A 22,790-nucleotide genomic window follows, 5' to 3' on the forward strand; every position below is an offset into this window, starting at 1 on the left:
TCATGCTTCTTGCAATAGTTTTCGAAGCTATTATTGTTGAAATGTTTCCTATTGTCAATCGCATGGAGCTTTGAGAGTCCAAACCAATGTATCACCTTATTGAGGACAAACTTCTCCATTTGTTTCTTTTTAATGCTTGCAACAGGTTTGGTCTGTATCCATTAAGTGAAGTAATCAATGGCGGCTATCAAGAAACGTCTTCCTCTTGACTCTAGCGTAAAGTTTCCCAAAGTGTCCATACCCCACATGGCGACGAGGATAGTACTCAGTATTGATGTCAAGGGGACGGCAAGTTTTTTCTAGAAATGAGAATAAAATATGCTAACATTCGTCCTCCTATGTGACGACCACGGATGCTTTCATGGACCTCGACAAGGGCACACTAGGCCCCGCTTGCCTGAGACAACAAAGGATAGGTCCTTACACTAACCTCTTATACAATACTCTTTCTTTGAGAGTTTACCTAGTTGCCCAATGCTTCACCGTTCTTGCATCTTCTCTCTTCTCTAGGAGATTTTCATCCCGGAGATACTAGATGATTAGGTCCATCAATCTTGAACCTTCCTTTATGTCCATTTCCTTGATTTCATTAGTGTGTGGTACAATTAATTCTTCCACGTACATGGCAAGTTCTAGCTTTGAATACCTTGTGGATGCTAACCTTGATAGGGTATCAGCCATCTCGTTCTTCTTTCTCGTGATCTATAATATCTCAAGTCGGTCAAAGTGTGCTAGACACTCATGCACCATTGTCAAATACTCTGTCATTCATTCTGCCAGTTGTGAGTCATTGCATGCTTCTAAGTGTTTCTCACAAATCGACCATGCTAATTGGATTTCCTCCATACTCTGCTATATTATTCAAGGCTAGGAGTGCTCTGTACTTTGCTCTATTATTCAAGGCTTCAAAAAAAAATAAAAAATGCAATGCACAATGGATGACAAAGCCCCAGAGCTCTTCAACACTACTCCTGCTCGACCTTCCAACATACTGTCTGATCCGTCTATGTAGAGTCCCACTTCTCGAGTAGTTGATCGACGTCAAAGGAGAAGTGGATTCTACCTTGAAGTCTGCTAGGCCTCTGATCACCATTCTTAGTTTGAAGTCGACTTGATGTTCACTTAATTCAATGGCCTAAGTCCCATTCTCCTTATGTCACATCCTCCTAGCCGGCCCCCACCCCCCCCCCCCAGGGTTTGACCCCCCCCCCTAAAGATCAAGTTTAGGAACGATCATATCCATTTCGCACAATACATAATCAAAAGCAAGAACAAATCATAATGTTCAAGTAATTTATAATAAAAGTCAAGAAAGGATCTCAGAAGGATCACTAAAAAATATCAGAGTGCGGAATAACAAGATACCAAAATCAAAAGACAACTGTAGAGTATAGCGGAATTATACCCTACAAATACATGCAGAAGGTAGATCGAAATCTAAGTAAAGCTCTAAGCTAATACAAGTAAAGTAAAAGATAAGTCTAGAAGAAACAAAAGAAATCTAATCCACATCTTCAATCAGCTCTTCTTGTTCTTCAGTCTTCATCTTCTTCACCTTGCGCTTCCTCATACGGGCCATCAAAGAAATCCAAACCTGTAGAGAAGTCTAACAACAGATTGTACAAAAAAAAGGAATGAGTTTCGAAAGAAACTCAGTAAGGCAAGTTAATCCATAACAACATAAATAACATGGAAGCAAACCATAACAAGATGCAATGCAATATGAAACAAGTAATGTATGTATGCGTCTAACTCTATGTATGCTGGTCTCTATGGCAGACATGCTTTAAGTCATAGCACCGTATTTCTTTGGGAAGGTCACGCATACGGCGCCTGTTGGTAGTGGGTCCGAGCATCCCTCTCGGACAAACCATGGTAGGGGGTTAAGTCAACACACTCTCTCACAACCATTTGGCATAAGTACCGGCGCATGTCAGGGAAAAGCCTAGCCCAATGCAAGTCATCTAGTCAGTTACATCAAGTCAAGTTCAGATACTTCCATTCCTCCCCTCTCGGGATCCTTTCCGGTATCCTTTCCACTAGAGTCACGGATATTACTCACCGGACTCATCAACCCTATTGGTTATCCACATATGGTAAACGGGAAGCTCTCATGTCCTCTCACGGATATAACTCACCGGTCTCGAGCGCCCATGAACCCAAGTCTAGCCATATGCAACCCTCCAATAAATGGCCCCCACAATGTGATTCCCGTCCTCTCACGGATATAACTCACCGGTCTCGAGTGCCCGTGAATCCCCATTGCTGCCACGGGTCGTTCGGTCTCAATACCCTTCCGAATCGGGTCTGATATAACAGGGGTAAAACCTAGCCAAACACTGCTAGACATCCCTAGGTATGACAACCATTGATTCGGGAAAGCGTCGATGGGCAACCCCGGAAACATCCCATACTATTTCCGATAATGTCCAAGGACAGAAGTGTCAAAAGGACACTTCCCGATCCCAAACCAAACTTAAGCAAACACATTCTTAGATCAGTCATGACATACACAACCAGTAGTTCATCATATAAAAGAGAATGTAAAAGCAACATCAGATTAAGCAGTAATAAGTAATTCATATAACATAAACAATGAAAATATGATATAAATAAGTGCTACTGTTCCCACAGTAGGAGATCAGAATTAAAATACAATAACAGTAGGTAATCTCATAGTTTCATAAAGTAGAAACCAGAGAACAAGCAATCTATGTAGTTAAGGAATCAACTATCCTTACCTTGATTATCGCCGAAGATAATCCAAAGATCAAAGAAAGAGGCTCCAAACTTAGCAAATAAACCCCTAACAATCATAGATATAACATTAGGAAAGATGCCTAAAAGATCTGAGAACAAACGAATCAAACAGAGCAAAAATTGAAGCTCCTGACTTCATTGGTCGATTGATTGGTCTACTGACCCAGTCGACCAATCGAGTCAGTACGGGATAGTGAAAACTATTTTGGCCATAACTTCTTCGTTTGAAGTCGGATTGATCCGAAATTCGAGGGGGAACTTCCTAGGATGTATTAGAATCATATAGGAAGATAAAATCATCAAGTCATGGTAAAAAGATGGGTTCTTGATTTAACCCAAGAAATTAGGGTTTCAACCTTTATGGTTCCCATAAAAAGGTTAAGTTCACAGGAGGGAGGGAATTGATGATTGGCCAATTACAACAAGAAGAATTAAAGAATATTGAATTTAGATCAACCTCCACATTACCCATGAGGTTTCCTTCACATGGGAGGTTACCAAAGGTTCTTCGGATGATCACACAAGGTTAGGGTTTCAAAGGTTAGGGTTTCAAGAATTCAACTAGCTGGGGTTGAGATCATGATGATGATCATAGATCTCAAGGAACAAGATGAGATCATGGAGTGGATGGTTGCAAGAGTGCATCATCTTCTTCCTGATCTCAGCCAAGAACAGATTAAAGAAAGAAAATTAGAGATGGAGAAGAAAGAAAAGAGAGTAGACATACCTTTGATGCGAGAGGAAGAAGATTACTTCAAGTCTTGTGAGAGATCACCAAGGAATGCAAGGGAATTGATTAGATTAGGGTTCTAACTCGTTCCAGAGGCTTAGGAGGCGGAGTATTCCCGAGATTAGATTTAAATAGAAGAGACAGGACCAAATTGGTAAATTCAGACACCATTGGTCGATTGATTGGTCTGTTGGTCCAATCGACCAATGAATCGACCAATCAGGACAGCAAGGTTCAAACAGGGATTCGGAGGGCTATACAGGGTCAAATTGAGTGAGGTTTTCTTCTACAAGTCAATCAAGAAGTCTAGTTTCCAGAAATACTTTCAGATCAAGAATTTGAGTTCATTAGGTCCACCAACTAAGCTCATCTTCTTTGATGCGCAAGCAGGATTTGACAGACATAGTTCAGCAACTTCGGACAGGGATTTGAAAGGTTATATGGGGTCAAATTGAGTGAGGTTTTCTCCTGGAAGTCCATTAAGAAGTCTAGTTTCGGGAAATATAATCGGATTGAGCACAGGAGTTCATTAGGTATTTCAACTAATTCACCCCTCTTCGGTGCGCAGATTCAGAACAAAACTGATGGCTCTCATGGAAAGGCTAGGGGTAATCAAGATTCACCCTAGCGAAAGAGAAACAAAGAATGCACAATCTGAAAAGGTGTTGGGAAGTTTTCAACAGATAAAAGAACATTAGGGTCTCAGATATGGTTACCTCTCATAAGAGTTGGTTACCTCCCATGAGAGTTACCCATAATAAACTTTAAAAAAAAAACAACTCAAGAGAGATAAAGGAACATCTCATTAATATTTCAAAATCAAGAATGGAAATAGGAAGGGTGTACCAATGAGAGAAAAGAATGTAAATAAATTCAAAGGAAAGAAATCCTAATATCCCATGGGAAGACTAGGGAGAATAAAGATTCACCCTAGGGAAAGAATTTACAATCAAGAAAGGTTTTGGGGAGGGTCCAATGAATTAACAGAAAATAAAAGGGTTGCCAATTGGTCCAAGGAAAAACAAGGATCAACTCCTCAATCATGAGGACACAAGGGAAGATCATGGTAATTGTATGAGACCTTCCCCACAATCATAAAGATAGGTAGAAAATTCAGGGAAAGTATCATCAAGATCGTTGGTGGAATCAAATTCAAGAATCATCGCCATATGACTTCAAGAACATAGAGTGAATTGGGGGATTCACTCTAGGGCTAAAATAATTAGAGAAGAGGTTATTACAGCAGTGTAATAACCTTCTCATAATCAGAATATCAGAAGTAGAGAAGAAAGAATGAATTAAAGAAGAAGCGAATTGAATATTAACCTTTTAGAAGAGAAACCGATGAAGAAATCTGAATAGATGCTTGAGGGTCTTTCTTGGCTTCGAAGGAAAGGATCTAGGGCTCTTCCCACGTTCTCCAAAGGTTTAGAATAGATTGTGATTGGAAAACATGGAGTTCCCCCCTTTTAAATAGCACAAAGAGTCCAAGAATTACTAGGATTTCACCAAACTGACCAAATTGACCCTGTTGATTGATTGGTTGCCAAAAAGGAAGATCTAAGGTCCTTTCCACGTTCCATAGAGAGTTAGAAACCTAGTGGGAATGTTTACCACGAAATTAAAAGAAATAAAGCTTTTAAAAACCTTAAAAACAGAAAATTACCAAAATGCCACTGCTTGGACAGCTTGTTCAAAAATAGGGATTTAATGGGCCTAACTTCAATATTTTTGGATGGGCTTCTTTCAACACATCATACTACTTACCTAGTATGGAGGGATGTCTTCAAACCAGGTCCAACTAAGCTTTAGGTCCATCAACCAAGTTCTTCTTCACTAGTGAGTAGTTCAACACCAAATCAATTAAGGTTTCCATAAGGAAACACCATCATCAATATCCATGGGTTTTGGGTCAAACACCATATCTTCTACTGAGATGGCCCACGAATACATCATCCCTCATTTTGGGACATTGCATCAACCCTAAGAGAAAGGTCTGACATGGCTTCCTAAGATTTTCAAAGATAGTAAAACTGAAATCACGGTCCAACTTCAAATCAACATTTAAACAAAACTGAAATCACGGTCCAACTTCAAAGTCAACATTTAAACAAACCCTTCTTTACCCAAAACAGATAGGGTGACTTGGCTAGGTTTGGGCTGGATTTCACATTCTCCCACCCCCCTTAAAATAATTCCGTCCTCGAAATTGGGAGAGAACTTGGTTTCAAAAAGGCAGGGGTATTTTCCTATTATCTTGGCTTCCTTTTCCCAAAGTCCACGGAAAACAAATAACAATAAGTCTTTTTGTAAGAAAACAAGGAGTAAATTTGACATGCTTTGAAATCAAATCGAAAGTATGATCATGGCTTCATGAAGATTTCACAAGGATCATGGCGAAGATTAATATGAAGATCATAAAGCTTTAAGAATGAAAGGAGATTGTAGAAGAGATGGTTGCAAGGATCAATATGTTGCAAGGATGCAACATCTACTTCATAATCTCAATCTCAAAGAATAAATCATAGCAAGAGTAGATCAATACAACACAAGAGAGATTACAATTCTTTGATTGAAGAATAGGGGATGAAAAGCTTGAAGTCTTGAAACAATTAGAAGGAATAACAAATCATGAAGATCACACTTGATTTCTCTTCGAAATCATCATGTGGAGAATTCACAAGGTTATAGAGTGTATGGAGATCCACTCTAGAACAGCAGGGATAGAAGGATCAGTCATGGGAATGATTTAAGATCATCCTCCTATCAAAGGGAATGTAAGGCACAAGGAGAAATCATGGAGAGAATAGATCAGCTTTGGGGTAAACTTCTACCAAATGAAACTAGGCAATTCGTACAGCAGAGAATAAATCAAACAATGCATATGGTATATATGTATTTCGTACAACAGCAGGGTTAGGAATAGGTGGGATCTCACACCTTACCTAAAAAACACAAAAAAGTAACTACATTAAAAAAAAAAAAATAAGAAAATTTTTTTTTTTAATTTTTCAAAAACCCCCCCAGTTCCCCTCCCCCCACCAAAAAACCCCACCCCCCTCCTTCCTAGCGGCCAACCCAATACCACCCACAAAAAAAAACACACCCCAAAAAAAAAAAACCCCCCCCCCCCCCCCCCCCCTTTAAAAAAAAAACACCCCCCCCCCGGGGCCGGGGGCCCCGGTAAAAATATAATTAGACTCCAATGGGGGTGGGGACCCTAGTTTTTTCTTCAAGGCTTTAAAGGCTTCCTGACATTCTTTAGCCCATACCACACCTTGGCTAGCTACAAGGTTCTTTTGTCCATACCACATCTTGAGAAGACGTTTCTCCAAAGCCAATATTCGTTGGCCTCTTACACTTGTAGGGCTTCTTCTATCTAATCCTTAGTGTCTACCAACGGCTCCTCATGCTGATGAACACATGCAAGGTCCACCAGAATCTGGGGTCTTTCCCTTTGGTATTTCTCTTGGCTCTTGTATGGACACCCACTTCCTTGAAAAAGAATTTTATTTAGTCAATTCTCAAATGTTGCTCTAATCATGGTTTACACAATAAAAGTTTAAGAAATTAAGGTAATGCTAAAATGAAGAGGTGGAAAACTGGGAAAGGAAAAAGAACTAGGAAGGCCTGTTACTCGTTTTCCCAAGATGATGCCCAAGTTTTGTACCCAAATCTGATCCCTTTGTGTGAACCATGGTTGATTCCATAGACTGGTTCAATATTCTATTCACACAAAGAAAGTTGTGTGGACTGACTCGAAGGTTGGTCTACAACCTCAAAAGCTCAAGTTAGATTCATGAACAACACCGCTTGAGGTCAAGGACTTAAATTATTGTAAGTTAAAACGACAAACTCAAATGGAGTAAATGTTCCTTACTAGATACTATGGTAGGGGGGGGGGAGTTATTTATGGCTGGACTTGAGTCTTCGTGATGGTTGATTATTCAACATTTCCTAGATCTCCTCTAAGGATGATAGGTTGCTTATTGGAATATGACCATTTTGATGGGTAAACACCTAAAGCGATCATGATAGTAGAGGCTGATGTGACAGATCCAAACCTGCTCACTAAATAATTCAGTTGGAACAACACCCCCAGGAAGATATAGGTAAGGTCAATGGATCTCCTGGTAGCTATAGAACGTCAAGCCTCAAGGCATACAAAATCATTTATCTTTTCCCGAGGACGAAGGTCAACACCTTTGTTCCACATTGATATGCGAGCTCTTCGGGAATCAACAATCCCTTGGTGCCTCAATGCAAATTATTATTACACCCCACTCAGCTGGTATCAAACTTAACCAAATACCCATGGTTGTGATCCATAACTACAAGGTCTAAGTTTATGGCCAATCCATAACCACACATATAGAATAACCAAATCAAAGAGCAATGGAACAATAAAGGTATAAAATTAGAATTGTTATTACAGTTATCCCAACTGAAGTTAGAATTATAATCAAGTCAACTAAAAATAGCGGAAGTCTAAGTTTAAGTATCAGAACTAAAACATGTTTAAGAGTGTCAAAAGTGTAATTACTTTAATTGTTCAATTTCAAAGATTAGGGTAACGTAGTCCCAATCAAACTCTGCTACGTCTTTGGAAATAATCAAACGGAGGTCAAAAAAGTTGAACACCATATGAGCAATTCAAGCATGGACATGTATCACCATGGGTCTCCACCGCTTCACCCTCCAAATGTCATATGGCTCAGTCGACATCGTGTACTTTGGAATGGAGTCCTAGTGATCTGTAAAAGAATATAGAGAAAACACTTCTTTGAGGAATGAGTTCGAAAGAACTCAATGAGATCAACAAAATCACATATCATACATTTAACACATGTACCATACATTAAATATGGATATAAATGAAATGAAGTAATATATATATGCCAATATGCCCCTATACTATGACTAGTGCTAGCCTCTATAGAAGACATGTATTAAGTCATAACACTGGCCTCCTCTAGGAAGGTCTCATCAATTTAATCCCTCACAAAATGACTACTTCTGTTGGAATTCTGTAGTAAAGGGGTTCGGTCACATCACACCATGGTTGGAGATTTGGTCACCACTCTCTCACCTCACCATTGGTAATGAGTACTGGGGCGTGTTAGGGATAAGCCTAGCCCAATGCAAGGTAGTTTATGTTCATATTACATGTGGTCTAAAAAGATACCTTCCCTCATGACTAGTGTAATGTTGGTCTGCGTATAGTTCCCACCTAGGAATGTTATTCTTCACGGGCCGACCCTCTATTGGATTAACATTTCGTAACCTGGTGGTCATCCACATATGCTTTAGTAGATACTCTTGCGTATCCTCACAAAATGGTTACCTATATTAGACACCCATGAGCCTAAACCCTCCTCATGTGCAACCTTTCCATCACATGATAACAGTTGGTTTGTGTCTCCTTATGGAATGGTTACCTCTGTTGGACGCCCATAGGACCCAACCGCTTTTATCACTGGTCACTTGGCTTAAATACCCATGTCGAATGAGTAGTAGTGTAATATCCAGCCCTATTCTAACCTTGACTCTGACCCGGATCCACTGTTGTATTCAGGTCCGAAGACCCGAAGCGGTGGAAGAAGAGATTTATGGACCATTCTGATTGATGATCATGATTCGGAGACTGAGCCCATGGACATTGACAATGATACCCCTTGCTTAAATGCATTGTCAGTGTTTAAGGAAAGTTTGCGCATCGGAGAAGATTAATATAGTTGATGTACCAAATGACCTCCTGTGCACAATCCGAAAGTATTCCCTGAAACTAGACTTCTTGATTGAATTGTAGAAGAAAACCTCACTCAAATTGACCTTGTGTAGCCTTTCAAATCCCTACTTGAAGTTGCTGTTCTAAACCTTAGTTTTCTGCTGGAAATATTTTGGTCGATACCATCGACCAAGGACCATCGACCAAAATATCCCAGTCTGCCAAGTTAATGATTCCATGGAATATTCCTTTTCTATTTATTATAACCTCGAGCCTTGAGCCCTATTGCAATCATTTTCTCACCTGAAAACGTGGGGAGAGCTTCCCAAAGCAGCTCCTTGGCTAATGTGAAGGGCACCTCATCAAAAACTCTTTGTTTATCATTGATTCTTGTCTTCATCTTCCACACTAAGGTATGAATCATCATTCCACTCTCTACCCTACCATTTTCTACTCTTTTCTATTGCCACCTTGCTGATGAGACATTGGGAATGGTGCTGCAACCTTGCAACCACCACTCCAAGTGTCTACTCATGTTCAATCCATGATTTCCTTAACTATTCATTGATGCTATGCTTCTATCTCATGCCTAGCATATGTATTCTATGATTTATCTATTAACATCATGCCATTTGGTACCAAACTGAGTTATAGGATGTGATGCGTCCAGAATCTGCTCAGCCCTTGGATCTCCACGTGATGTCCTGCAAAACGAAAGCGTCAGATGTGGCCCGACCGCTGGGGTCGGGAGTCCACCTCCGAATGCTAAGTCAGTTGATGAACTTAATCACAAACGGCTCTGCTAGAAGCACAGAGCTAATGAATGAAGAAACGGGAAAGGTGATCTAGATAGCAGAACGCTAATAGTTTAGGTCTATCAGTATGTATCTGAACCTAAGTCTCAGATAGTATTCTTATTGATCGATTGATCCCTCCCTCACCTTGTATGGTAGTGAGGTTTATATAGAGTGTACCTTCGAATCTCCTTCGTTGGATGCACTTGAGCCTTCTTCGGGTAGTCGTTGGATTTCATCAGTGAGATCCGTTGAGCGATAGACTTCTACTAGTTTGGGCTAGTAGAGGACTCCTGAGATAACCGTTAGGTTATGCGATAGTTATCCCTTTGATAATGATTATCCGCAGCCGTCAGTTTGAGTCTGCCATCATCAGGGTGATTACCCTAATCCATAAGTAAGATTAGGGCACGCTTGCAGCCGAATAAACTTTCTTCTTCAACAAGCCATCTTCCGGATCCGGTTCGCTCGGGAGCGATTCGGTTTTCTCCATCTCGACCGGGATCGAGGGTCGGACCAGGTATGAACCGGGTCTGATCATAAACTCTCCATATCAGGATGTATTATGTTCATGTTTAACATTGCCATATGATTCCAATCGAATTTCTATTTGTTCCTCTAACTGTTACATGCCATTCCTCATCAATGCAATCAATTCCAACTCATGCCATGATGTTTATCACTTTGATTTGATAGCTCAAATTGGGGCTTTTTGTTTAGACCATTGGATTGGGTAAATTTCTTGATTTATAGTGTCCTACTACTATTGTTAAGTATGCCTCCAAGTTTCAGATTGATCCGAACACCAGAAAACTCATTTCGGATGAAAACCCCCAAAATCCACATTTCTGTTTCGAAGGAAATTTTGGTCGATCCTTTTGGTCGATACCATCGACCAAAGACCATCGACCAAAATGTTGGCAGACAGCAACCTTGGCCAATTTTGATCCAATTAACATCCAATCTTCTCGACTTTTTTTCTAACTTATTATTGATGTTTGTTTAGGGCCTTAACAATTCTATTGGACTATTCTTGGTATTCTCAATTCATCATCAATTCATCCAAGGTAAGGATGGTTATCTCCATAAACATATAAGTCATCAAATATTGAATTGTGTTTTATTTAAAGAATGAAATCTATTGATTTTCTTTCAATCATTATAAGACTGTTTCATATGTGATAGAACAGTAGCATTTAAATCTTTATACTCTTGTTGTGTTACTTTATCATTTTGATTTGCTTATGTTTATAATGATTCGTTTCAATATCATGATTTGATTACTATTATGGATATGCATTGGATGCATGAGAAATGATGAGATTGAATATGTGATTGCTTACATATGACTTAGGATTGGGGGGTGTCCTACTAACACTTCTGTCCTTGGGCATCGGAGGGAATAGTATGGGATGTTCTCCGATGGTGCCTATCGACACTCTCCCGGGTTATTGGATGACATACATAGGACTGTCTAGTTGGGTGGCTAGGTTTATCCTTGTCGTGTCAAACCCGAATCAAAAGGGCATTGAGACCGAACAACCCGTGGTGGTGTATGGTTGGATGGGCGCTCTAGGCCAGTAACCAATCCGGTAGGGGACATAAACCATGCTACGGATACCTGAAATGGGCCATTTATTGGTAGAGTTGCATATGGATAGACTTGGGCTCACGGGCGCTCAAGACCGGTAACCAATCCGTGAGAGCTTCCCGTTTCTATATGTGGATGACCAATAGGGTTGATGAGTCCGAAATCCGGGATTTCGCTGACTCTAGTGTGAAGGATACCGGAAAGGATCGCCGGGGGCGAGAAATGGACGTATCTGAATCTGACTTGACCGACTGAGTAGATGACTTGCATTGGGCTAGGCTTTACTGTGACATGCGCCAATACTTGACCAAATGGTGATGTGAGAGAGCGGTGACCGATCCCCTTACCACGGTTTTTTTTTATGACTTTACCGATCTTCCCCGGGCATTCCCAAGATATGGAAATGGGAGAGTGACTGACGACCCAGAGAAGTACGGTGCTATGACTTAAAGCATGTCTACCCTAGAGACTAGCATTCATAGAGTTAGACTCATATTTGCATCATAAGTTCCATATCGCATTGCATTATAACATGTTTTGAATGTGTATGATTTCTAATTATGGAATAACTTCCTTGCTGAGTTCTTCGAACTCATTCCTTTTTGTGCAAATGTTTTTAGATTACATTTCAAGTACCGAAGACTACGAGGGCACCTCCTATGAGGCGGACTATGATTCCACATACTACCCTCCGGGTAGTGGCGTCGGTGAGGATCCGTATATTGGAGCCGAGGAGGATTACTATCCGCACCAGGGTTAGCCCCACAGTTGTGCGGGAGCGGCAGCATTGGGTTTACTTCATTCGTACTATTGAAGAGACTACCATTAGTATAGAAGAAACCCTAGCTTAGTGCCCCATTCCCCTGGTGTATTTATGGAACCTTTGGTCTTGTAACTAACTTATCTTTGGATTATCTGTTGATACTTGGACATGTAATTAACGTTATCACACTTCTTTTCCGCTGCTCTGAGAGAGTGGTTATCATACCTTCTCTCACCTTTATGATTACGTTCATACTTTACTGTTATGGTCTTCTGCACTCTGATTTATTTAATCTTATCTTATTCATGATACTTAGTATTAATTGTTTTTACCATTGATTATTACTGTTCATGATTATGTTACCGTGTATGTGGGAGGCATGGACCTCAGATCATTGATCCTTGGACTGTTGGTCACATCCCGGGTATTCCAAATGGGTACCGGCTGGGTGGATGTGACAAGTAGCATGCACAAAGGGTAAGTTAGTCATGCATCTAGACACCTACCAATAATGCACATATTGCCTAAATGAACGCAAAGGCCCTAATGGGCAAACCCACAACACCACAAAGATATACATGTAATGCATCACCACCTAATTCCAACATATAATGTTCACAATCATAAATTGAGATGAAATAAATAAATGAATAACATAAGCAAATAAAATTGTATTACCACCCATGCATGCATGCCCTACAATATCAATCATAATAACACACACCAACAATCATAATAGCATGAGATAGAATAAAAATCAAATATGCAAATATATAATGATGTATCTCTCACTTGTCAATACCAAAAATGTCCCCAAAAATCAAAGAAGATCCACAATTCAAAGTGCTAATAAGCTACATAATTCCTAGAAAACATGTAGGTTGAATTAGTTTCAAGTTTGAGGCAAAACTAGGCATCAACAAGGCCATCGAAAACACACCAGAGTAGGGGCAGTTGGTCAGGGCCCTTGAGGATAGGTCGACCGCCCCCGAGGCTGTGAACCAAGTTAGCCTCTTCTAGCTTATTTTGAAACTCCAAGTTTGGGCTTTTGCGGCTTCAATGGAACAATTTTTATGCCCCAAAAATCCTCTCAAACCACCCAACAAAGTCTCTACACAGAATCCCCAAATTGGCTAATAGAGTGTTGGTCGAAGGCATCTCTGAGATGATCAATTAGTCTCAAATGGGGGAAATAGCACAAATCACCAATCAATGGGGGACATGCTAGGAATCCTCAACAAACATTCAATAACATTCATCTATTTCAACCACCATCACCATCATTAATGCAAACAACCATCTTAAACATCTCAAAAGAATAGTTGAAAAGGGATTATCTTACCTCCACACGTGATTATCCTTGTGATTCATGTTTTGTCATGCTCAAGTTCCAATGGATTTCACTAAAAACCAAGCTCCCCACTCCACTTGAGATCTCACCTCCAACAATGATAAACAATTCATGTAAGAGACAAAAGAACAATAAAATAGGGTTTCAAAACTTTAAATCTCGAAAATGACCAGTAAAGGCGGTCAGTCAACTAGATCAACTGCCACCTGGAGACTGCCCCTATAACTTCTTCATGTAAAAGTAGTTTCCATCTGACTTTGGTTGGGAGACTCCTCTAAACATGCTTGACTCAACGGTAACATTTTACCTTGGCATTGGGGTCTTCCAACCTCGGTTTACATGGGTGCCAATTCTACCTTCCTAGGCCATATGGGTTAGCTTTCTCTCTCCTTCCAAAATCACATATGGTGTCTGGGTCTTCTCCTATCTCATCCATATCCATACGTTCAATTTTTGAATCCCCAATCGCAACTCGGATGGTCCAAAGTTTTTTTCTTCCGGTACTCCGAATTCTTGAACCTGCAACGAGGGGTTATCAAGTTAGGATTCTAGGGGATTTCACAACCATGGTGGGGTTAATCAAGATGATGACTCTAGGAGACCCCCGCTACCTAGTGTTAAGGCTTGGGCATCAGTATAATTCCTTGATGCCTTCCCCAGGTCGAACCTCCTGGTCCAGTTCACTTGGGTTTGGTTTAGACTCTAGTCTATCCCGGAGTAAATGCCATTAGAAAATCTGGTATAACAGCTCATTTGAACAAGAAACAAGCCACAACATTAGTTCAAGGGACCTTAGGGTACTAGGACCCAAAATGTTTTCATACAGGATAACTTAAGGACAAGAGTGATGGTTATAGCTTTGATGTTGTCCTTCCAGAGCTTTTGAAAGGACAAAAGTTACATTGATTGTTTCATAAGGAACTGAGAAACATAAAAGTCTTGTAATGCATTTTGTTTTGTCACTAAAAGATAATAATCTTTTTCAGGTTCTTGACTCCTAGGTAAGGAATGAGGGAGATAGAGAACAGCTGGAGGCAATAGTCTGGCTTGCACGGAGATGCCTAAAGGTTATAGGAGAAGATAGGTCCACAATCAAAATAGTTGCAATGGAGCTTAGTTCATTGAGAATGTCTTCTAAAAACCCATGGTTACAACACAAACATAAGCAAACCGGTAGCTTTCTTTGTGGACCATCAACAAATTGAGCTGCTAGGGGGACTGGCCACTGATAATTAGGAGATTCTACCTTGCTGTCCTTGGAGATTCCTCCTTGATTTCATTCACCGCTAGGTGATCTTCGAAATTACTAGAAAACTATTTTGCCAATGGTACTCTTTTTTATATACACTTGGGTTTTCTATTCATGGGAACATACTAGTAGGCCACACGCCATCGGTGGTGGAAAAGTGATTCTGAAAACAAAAACCCATGTAGATCTTCTAATTATACTATCTTACAATTTTTTTGGCACTTTAGTTTAGTGCTGGTTCTTCATCCTGTGTGATATGTAGAGTGTTGGATATGGAATCTAATTATATTGATTAATTGTTCTATTTATGTTAATTCTATTTTAACTCTAGATATCAGTTAATATTGTTTCAAATTTATGGATGTACTTTCTAAACAACCTAAAAAGCTTTTCAATGATGAGATTTGTCTTAAAAGTTGTGATTATAAAAGTAAATCGCTTAAGTCAAGTAAACTCTTTTAAATCACTTGAGTTTAGACAAAAGGCTAACGTGTAGCTGAACGGATGTGTGAATAGGTTAACTAAACAACTCTAAATATTCACCATTAGATTTGTTAAATTAAGTCTAAATCGTTCAATAAAATTCCTATTTTTTCTACCATTATTTATGGGTTAGTTAAGTTTAACCCAATATCACTGGTTGTCGATTCTCATTGGCGGTAACATCTCTTTTTCTTCCTCTGTTCCTTCTCTAATATAGTTCTTCTATAGGTTCAATACAATTGATTTTTTGGAGAGACTTTGATTGTGTCGCTAACCAATCAAAAATAAAATCCTATACTAATCTAGCAAGCAGAAAGTACGGGGTCGAACTATGGGGAACTAGAAGGCTAAGTCACTAAGATTAAATTCAACAAAACTAAATTTAAACTAAATCTACTAATTAATGCAAAAATGTTAACTATGAATACGTGAAGATCTTTGGGATTTCGAATCCCCAATGCTTTTCCCTAACCGATATAACTCTACACTTCAAAACAAATTAGGGATAGTCTTCCTAGATATGCCTAATCTTTGCAAGACTATTGTCCTTCGCGGAAGCTTGGCACGCTTAGTTTGCTGAGCTATAGAACATCTTTGGCCAAACTCAAACACAATCAACTAGAAGATATAGAACAATCAAATTAATGAAATAAGCATGGTTCATCTACATCCCAAAGAAAATGAACTAGTTACTCATTATCACAAAGTTCATAAGAAAAATAAAGATGAAACATAGGGAGAGAGAGAGATGTGGTCTTCTTCTTCAGCAATGAGAGAGATGAGAGCCGCATTCGCCGTCTTCTGTCTTCTTCTGTGGCTGGCTTCTCTTTTATGTCACCCGCACACAATGAATCCCCTCTCTTTACCCGTAGATTTGACATTTATTCCTTCGGAATTTGGAAACACTCAAATTAGAAAGGTGTAGATATTTTCAATATTGTTCCATAGCATCTGGAATCACTACAATCCAAGCTCATACGAGAGAGGTATGCCCAAATTACTGAAGGTATGTCTGTTTACCCGATTTTCAGATTTATTACCAATTTTGTTCCTTAGACCTCCACCTATTTCCAATTTGGCTAAGATCTCACTTTTCATGATTTCTTGGGCAGCAAGATTGAATCCCATGACTTAAAATCCACCAATATCTAATATATTTGCCAACTTTACTCCATATTATCTCTAATATCCAAAATTACCTTATTCTTGAAAAATACACAAAAATACTCAATTAGCTCTCTTCAATTAAATAAGTATGGGGAATTAAATCAAATAAATAATGGTAAATGCATGCTTATCAGACTTAGAGGAAAAATGTTGGATTTTATGGCAGATTCACTGAACATAAATATGTGGGAATCTCTTGTTTGTATCCTTTGAGATGGAATTAAAAACAAGAAAAGAGTCATGAGATCTCAGGGAAGACAAAAATTTCTTTTTCACTTCTTCAAGACGATAACCAAAGAACTACTGCAATCAAAGGGTCCAAACTTGATGAATATAGATGAAAGAGTTTTCAGTGAAGTTGATGGAGAGAGAACAAGAGGAAGAAATAGAGAAGGCAGAGGAAGAAGAAAGAAACGTTACTCTAACTGCCATTGTTTTCTTCTTTTCTCTTTGAAAATTTAACCGGTGATAGAAGGTTATCTTAACAAACTCATAAATAGTGGTAGTAAAAATAGGAATTTTATTGGACGATTCAGATTTAGTCAACAGATCTTAACGGTAGAAATTTATAGCCGTTCAATTAACATAACATATTCACACCTCCGTTCAGCTACCGCTTTCCTAGACAAAATTATAGAAGAGTGGGTCAACTCCTCAAGGGTCAAGTAGACTCAGTCATGGTGGAAAATAATGCAACTCAATTGGCATGAGGATTTAGAAGCTGTTTTGATTGTCGCCTACGAAATGGTTAAACCAACCTAGAGGTTATGATGGTGAGATCCTTTTACATTCTTCAGTGAAAAAATAAAAAATTAAGAAAATGAAGATCCTTTTACAAAAATATTGTTGGGATAATTGTATTACAAATTCTACAAAATACAAAAAATGAAATTGCAACACAATTGAAAGATGAAGATCCTTAGCGAATCCGAAGAGCTTGATGTTGCAACCGAACAAACCACCAATCAATGAGGTTGAGTCACACCTTGAGTGCTGTCTTTAAGGAAATTGATGCACCCTACTACCAAGGGTTCTTCACACCACCACCTCCAAGATAAAGCAACCTCCAACTAGAAGATGAGGTAGTTTTTCTAGTCCCTTCAAGGAGCCAAAAGCTAGAGCACAACACTTAGACAACTCAAAGAAAGAAATGAACTTTGTAAAACAAATAATGTGAGTGTGAGGAGCGTCTCGATTTCCCACCACATGCAAGGAAGGGTTGGGTTTATAAAGGCCCTGATACGGGAAAAATCATTATCGAACCAGGTCCGCCCTTGGTTTGACCCTCAACCCCGGTCGGGAAGAAACGGCCCGACTCGCATCCGAGAGGGTCGGGTTTAAAGCTAGCTTGTTGAGGAAGAAACCAGACTAAGTCAACGGGCACACCCAAGTCCGTAATTAGCGGAGTGGACGAATCGTCAAAGAGACGGTTAACGGCACCTGCGAGAGCAAATGATCATGCTTATTCAGATAACAGCCACGCTATGATCATGCGGTTATCCATTATCCTACCACAAACGGATATATTAGCAACGGATCTAATCGTTAAGATTGGATGGCCACCCAAAGAAGGCTCGAGTAAATCCAACGAAGGAGATTCGAAGGTAAACACTATATAAGACATGACCTACACAAGAGAGGTATCTGAATCGTATTCCATCTATTCGTATTCAAACTTTTGCTTTGTACTCAAGTAGAGCCTTTTGTGATCAGTTCATCAACTGACTTAGCCTTCGGAGGTGGACTCCCGACCCCCGTGGTTAGGCCACGTCTGACTTTTGTTTTTGCTGGTCATCCATACGTGATCTAAGGGCTGAGCGGATTTTGAACGCATCAGGCCCAAACCTCACCTTAACCCCTTAGGATTCTTAAGGCAATGAATTGGATTTAATCCATTCAATAACCTTAACCCCACTCATGGTAATGGCCATGAATGGTCATGAAGTTGAAATGAAAATTGATGGTCAAGAGTTAGAATTTAAGTAAATTCCACCCTTCAAGTAAACCACCACACCACCATGATCAAGACCTTTAAGACCCATGACCAATGTCATGAAGAGCCTCATAACCAAGGTCATATGCCTGAGTTTTGCGAATTTCCTGATCAAGGAAAACTCTAGGGCAATTTCTATTAAGATTTTATTTATTTATTCTTTTTTTTTTTTTTTTTGGGGGGGGGGGGTAAATAATTCTTATTACATTCATTTGGTGGTAGATTTTTGCCAAAGACCAAAGGGGTGTGTCTCTCTGACCAAAATCTAGCTGACGTTGACTGGCTGGTAGAGAGAGAGAGACGCGTTGCGTTGGAGAAGCTTTGAAGAAATTTCTAAGTTGACTTTTCTCCCATAAAGAGGGAAAAGGGGGCTGGGGGTGGTGAAGCCTTCTTCAATTCCTTGAGTTTATTGATATCCCACCTAACACTTCCAACGTGAGGAGAAAGCAAGATTACCAATCAAGCAAAGCCATGTCTCTGAATCTTTTGATGCTGCTTGTATTGCTTAGTTTTCTGTCCTCAGGAGTAATTATAACTACGGTGGCTCCAACCCAAACGTTGCCTGGTTGCAGGGATAGATGTGGACACGTAAGCATCCCTTACCCGTTTGGTGAAAAACAAGAATGCTTCAAGGATGATGGTTATCTTATAACCTGCAGGGCCGGGGATGATGGCATCTTCAAACCTTACCAAGGAACAGGTAATATCCAGGTTCTTGAGTTATCATTGGATGGAAAAGCTAAGTTCAAGAGTAACTATTATGCATATGATTGCTTCAATTCCGCTGGAAAACCGAAAAAATGGTTCTATTGGTTTGATATGAGAAATAGTCCCTTCTGGTTCTCACCCATCCACAACACATTCACAGCCGTTGGATGTGATGCAATAGCTACAATTAGGGACTTCGTCGACGACGATTTCATGAGTGGGTGCATGTCTGTGTGCACTGACCAGGGGAGAGTGAGAAATGGTTCCTGTTCTGGAATCGGCTGTTGCCAGACCTCAATTCCATGGGGGCTTAAACGTTTCAACGTGACTCTGGAAAGTCTATATAACCACACCAGGACGTCGCCTTTCAACCCTTGCAGTTTTGCTTTCTTGGCCGAGAAAGACTGGTACACCTTCACGATATCAGATCTCTCTACTTATACCTTCGAGACATCGAATATTCCAATGGTGATGGACTGGGCAATTGGAAAAGAGACATGCGAAGAAGCCCAGCAAGATACTCAATCTTATGCTTGTGGTCCAAATACCAATTGCTCGAATTCACCCAACGGCCCTGGCTACTGGTGTTATTGCAAAGAGGGTTTTGAAGGCAACCCTTATCTTCCTCAAGGATGCCAAGGTAGGTAGCCTGACTAGCTTTTCTGAATTACTTGAAGTGCTCCATTTTTCTGTTGCTTTGAACTGTCGTACTAAGTACTAACATGGTTAATTTCATCACTATTCTGATGGATCCATTGATTTGACCAAGACATAAATGAATGTGAAGGAGAACACAAATGCTATGAGACTGCAACTTGCAATAACACTGTTGGGAATTACAGCTGCCTTTGCCCAAAGGGCTATGATGGAGATGGTTGGACAGATGGGACTCGCTGTACTCAGAACCTGAAGGCCATTCCCTTGCTAAAAATTATTGCAGGTAACTTTACACCCCCCCCCCCTTCCTAAAAAACATTTATTTTCTCCTTTTCTTTCTCTAGAAGATCATTTCATTTTATTAAAGTTTCTTTTCTCCTATGCTTGATTGAAATTTGATTTAAAATTACCATGGTTTTGTTAACTTAATGTTGGTTATTTTCTCCTTTTCTTTCCCTAGAAGATCATTTCATTTTATTAAATATCTTTTCTCCTATACTTGATTGAAATTTGATTTAAAATTACCATGGACGTTAACTTAGTGTTGGTGCTCTCTCTCTCTCTCTCTCAAACAAATTACATTTAACCCCCTATGTTTATAAATTATACTTACACCTCCTATAGTTTATTCTATTATGTTTACACCTTTTGTGTTTTGAACTTTATAACAATTCTACTCCTATTGTTAGAATAATAGGGTTAAGTAATGAGTCAACATGTATTGTGTTTTCAAAATTCCCAACATTACCCTTTTTTTATTTCAAACTCTAAAAGAAAAGGCTTATTCAAACTGTAAAACTTGGCTAAACTATTTGTGGAACTTTAAAGTTAACATATTTAGACATGACATCTTGAGTCCTTGATAGAGCAATTTTTTCTAAGTAGTTTCCTCAAGAAATCAACTGACCTTAAGAATTGAGACTTTTATGTGTATTTTTTTATTTTTTAAACCTTAGATTAAAACTCAAGAGGGGTAAACATGTCTTTTGTATATTTAAAATTAACCGTCTTAAGCACAAGAGAACGTTCAAAATAAAATCCAAAGGGTGTAAATATAACTGTTTACAGATGGAGGGGATGTAAAAGTAATTTGCTCAAAATAATATACTACTTATTAAATTTGTTTTTATGCAGGTGTTGGTACAAGCTTTGTCTTTGTACTCTTTAGTATTTGTTTTGCATATTGGGGAATTCAGAGAAGAAGAGTAATCAGGTGTAGAGAAAAATTCTTTCAACAAAATGGAGGTTTACTATTGCAGCAACAAATTGCTTCACGTCAAGGTGTCCAAGATAATGCTAGGATTTTTACTATAGAAGAACTTAGTAAGGCAACCAACAACTTTGATGAGAGCCGAATAATTGGCCAAGGAGGGCATGGTACAGTTTATAGAGGAATCTTGTCAAATGGCGAAGTAGTTGCAGTAAAGAAATCCAAGGAAATGGATAAAGGGCAAATTACAGAGTTTATCAATGAGGTTAATATCCTTTCTCAAATCAACCATAGAAATGTAGTGAAGCTTTTCGGTTGTTGTTTAGAAACAGAGATTCCGTTATTGGTTTATGAATTCATCTCTAATGGAACCCTGTTCCAATATATCCATAATGAGAATCAGCTGGTGTCTATATCATGGAGGAATCGTTTAAGGATTGCCACTGAAACAGCAGGAGCACTTGCATATTTGCACTCTTATCATTCAACACCAATCCTTCATAGGGATGTCAAGTCTTCCAATATACTTCTAGATGATAATTACGTGGCTAAGCTATCTGACTTTGGAGCTTCAAGGTTGGTTCCTCTGGATCAAGCTCAAGCCTCGACATTAATTCAAGGGACCATGGGTTACTTGGATCCTGAATGTTTTCAAACTGGCCAACTTATTGATAAGAGTGATGTTTATAGCTTTGGTGTTGTCCTTGCTGAGCTTTTGACAAGGCAAAAGCCGATTCTTACAAAAGAATCTGAGGATCCTAGGATCCTTGCGATGCATTTTGTGTCATCATTGAAAGATAACAATCTTTTTCAGATTCTTGATTACCAGGTATTAAATGAGGGGAATAATGAGCATATAATGGCAGTTTCTAAACTTGTACGAAAATGCCTTGAAATGAAAGGAGAAAATAGGCCAACAATGAAAGAGGTGGCAATGGAGCTTGAGTCACTAAGAATGTCATATGAGCATCCTTGGATACAACATAACCCTGAGGAAACTGAAAGTCTTCTTGGTGAATCATCAACAAGTTCTGCCGCTTGTGTTACTGCTCCTGTCACGCCCTCCCAGCCGGTACCCTATCTGGCATACCCGAGAGTGTGATCCACAGCCCGAAGATCAGGTATCGAGTGATCAACCTCCCACATAAACAATAACATAATCATGAACAATCATAACAAGAGTGCGGAAGATAAATCATAGATCCAATAATGAAAGAATGAATCATAAATGAATCAGAATAATAGATATAATCAGAGTATCAAACAGATAAGTAAAGTGAAGCAAAAATCCCACTTTACATCCAGCGGAAAAGTAGCTCTAAAGAATAAACTAGACAAAATCTAATCCCAGTAGCAAGTACATTGGGTAACTAAATTATTCTCCACTTTATAGACGACATCCTTGTAGGTATAGATCTCATAAATAGCACAAGGACGCTTCCACTCAATGGTCGGACTAAGCATCGTACGGAGCATAACCACTCGTGGGATCTTCAGAGTAATTGTGGTAACCGCAATCACCTTCCTGGAGATATGTCTCTTCGCCTTGCGCTTCTTCATAGGGACCGTCATAATACTCGGTACACTGCAGGATAGTCTAACAACA

The 22,790-nt window shown here is 39.4% G+C and overlaps 1 pseudogene across 1 annotated transcript; it reads left to right on the plus strand.

Annotated features, from left to right (window-relative positions):
- The first annotated feature begins 19,022 nt into the window (after nt 1-19,022).
- Nucleotides 19,023-22,286, plus strand: LOC149016004 (putative wall-associated receptor kinase-like 16 pseudogene; annotated as a pseudogene). Its single transcript, XR_016173579.1, has 3 exons — nt 19,023-19,957; nt 20,087-20,257; nt 21,109-22,286. The product of XR_016173579.1 is annotated as a putative wall-associated receptor kinase-like 16 pseudogene (transcript).
- The last annotated feature ends 504 nt before the right edge of the window (nt 22,287-22,790 follow it).

This window comes from Hakea prostrata, chromosome 5 (assembly GCF_041222555.1).
Source record: "Hakea prostrata isolate BN-2017 chromosome 5, UWA_Hpros_2, whole genome shotgun sequence".
NCBI classification, from domain to species: domain Eukaryota; kingdom Viridiplantae; phylum Streptophyta; class Magnoliopsida; order Proteales; family Proteaceae; genus Hakea; species Hakea prostrata.